Consider the following 2,939-nt stretch of genomic DNA (forward strand, 5'->3'; position numbering starts at 1 on the left):
TCCTTTCTTTCCAGATCCAGGAGGTGATCAACTAAGAGCCAGTCACCTTTTTAGGTCCTATAAGAAACATTTTACCACCTGCTCTCTCTGAAGTCTGCTATCTGAGAGCTTCCTCTGCACAAAAAATTTGGTCTCCACAATCCTTTATCTTATCCTAAATGTTTCCTTTCTATTGATTCAAGTTCTTCAATAAACTCAACCAATTGTTAACCAGAAAATGTTTAAATTTACCTATAGCCTAGAAGCCCCCACTTTGAGTTGTCTTGCCTTTCTGAACCAAACTAATGTATTTCTAAAGTATATTTGATTAATGTCTCATGCCTCCCTAAAATATATGAAACCAAGCTCTACCACGACCACCTTGGACACAAGTTTTCAGGACTTCCTGAGGGCTGTGTGGGCCATGGTCACCCCTATTTGGCTCAGAAAAAAAATCTCTTCAAATATTTTACACAGTTTGACTGTTTCCATCAACAAATACACTAATGGCTGCCCATATGGAGTCTAACCAATGCTGAAAATTAAGTAAAATTAGTTTAATTGGGTATTTAAAGGAAATAGACAAAAAATCGAAACCAATCAGAGTTGAAAAATAATAATGCAAGTGTTATGCTTATAGTTTTAGCCTGGTAAATATGAGCAGCAGTTTATGCTGTTCCAAAGATGTGGGATTATTGTCTGAAGAAAGCATTTAAGGAGGAAGAAACAAAATAAAACTTACTTTTCAAACTATCTGTCAGTCAGAGAAAAAGTAAAGAATGCTCCCTTTCCAATCTGCTCAGAATGCAAAAATTACAGGAGGCAAAATACATCATAGATAGTGGTACTTCCTGTATGTCCCAGATAGTAAATACTATGTATTTCTAATATTTTCTTTTCTTTTTCTGGGACAGAGGGAAAGTTAAAAGGTGACAGATGAAAAAAAATAATATTTCACAAATACAGTGAGTTTAGAATACGGATTCATAGTAAACATATACCTTGGTTGCTTACAAAATCCACTGGCAGTTTTTAGAATAAGGATAATAGAACAGAACATCAAGCAAACAAAAATGGTCACCTGTGACAAACACAATACACAGGCATTAGCATTTTCAGATTACTGAAACCTATTTTTCATTTTGGAACCTATTTTTCATTTCAGAATTCCAGTGTTGTTTTCTGTTTTATTAAATAATAGTTTACTCATTTTTTGTATACTTCTCTAATATATTTTCAATTAGTTTGTATTTGCAAAGCAATCCCATGGCACCTCAGGAGCAAAAGCCTTCCAGTTAATATAAACTGGACATTTGAATTCAAGAAAGTTGAAAAAATGAGTCATTTTCCCCTTTGTGATAAGGGAATTTACTAAAACCACAGTGATTATTGAGATATCAGCATTTCGTTAATTAGAATTTTACTAACACCAAGTCTTCCCTAATTGCTCTTAGTACTTTTCCTTTTATTATTATCATTAGGAAGGTGAGGTGTAATTAAAAGCATTTCTGCTATGTCATAAAATTGGATTAATGAGGTAAATATTTCGCAGTATGACAAGGGTGCATAATATGCTACTTGTCAAAGTCATTCTTAATAATTTACTCTCCCATCTCTGTTTTATAAATTCTATTTCCCTTTGAACTATTTTTGTCGTTTTTCTTTTAATTTTATTTTATGTTTAATTGATAGGGCTTCCTTCAGCTGTTATTAAAAGTCTCTTCAATGCTGTTCACTTCTTCTAATAGTTTTATTATTTAAACATGCTACAATTCAAAATGCCATTCTTTACTTTCTCTTAATTAGTTCATCCTACTTGCATTAACCCTTTGGTCTGCTTACATTGGATTTTTGCTCTGACTTTGTACTCTGCCCATTCATGTCAAAAACTGTCTGTTTCAATTCACCTTTTATATATATATATATATATATATATATATATATATATATATATATACTTTGTCATTGCTATGATTTAGAAAGTGCCATTTCTTTATGATAATAAACACAAAAAGCAGGAATCACTGAATCATAGAAATTATAAGAGTATATGTTGCCAGAAGAGGATTTCTGTGAATAAGTAATGGAGGCCGGGTGTGGTGGCTCACACCTGTAATCCCAGCACTTTGGGAGACTGAGGCAGGTAGATCACAAGGTCAGCAGATCAAGACCATCCTGGCCAACATAGTGAAACCCTGTCTCTACTAAAAATACAAAAATTAGCTGGGTGCCGTGGCATGTGCCTGTAATCGTAGCTACTTGGGAGGCTGAACCAGGGGAATCCCTTGAACCAGGGAGTCGGAGGTTGCAGTGAGCCAAGATTGCACCACTGCACTCCAGGCTGGGGACAGAGCAAGACTCCATCTCAGGGGGAAAAAAAGAAAAAATGAAAAAGAGGAAGGAATATTTCCCTACTATATATATTATTAAGCAACATATATCTCCATAAAATGAAATATAGGTACAGAATGGCATATTGTAAAGAATAATAAAGCAGTAATACAATAAGGTTTCATGAAAATCTTGTATCAGGTGAGTTATTGAATTAATGAAAATTAAGTTAAAACCAGTGCTCAATTTGACAAAAAAAAAAAAAAAAAATGCTGTCATTTAGTTTAAAACAGCAAGAGAATTTTCAATTTCAGCCAACAAAGCGTTAGCTGCTTGATAAAACCAGATCCGTTACTTTAGAGTGAACCTGCAGAAAAGTATTCTAATATGTGTGTATGTTTGGTCAAAGGCACAGAACCTTTCATATAGATTTTTAGAAGATATTATAAGTTTCAAAAGCATTACTACTACATAAGGATTTCTAATAATCTTCACATTATTCAAGATATTTACATGTATACACAGTACTTTGAACATAGATCCCTAATGTCAGAATTTCACTAAGCCTGGGTTTTACCCTAAAGAGAAAGGGATTTAAATCTGAATAAAAAATTTGATGCTTAAGAATA

This window comes from Saimiri boliviensis, chromosome X (assembly GCF_048565385.1).
Source record: "Saimiri boliviensis isolate mSaiBol1 chromosome X, mSaiBol1.pri, whole genome shotgun sequence".
Lineage (NCBI taxonomy): Eukaryota > Metazoa > Chordata > Mammalia > Primates > Cebidae > Saimiri > Saimiri boliviensis.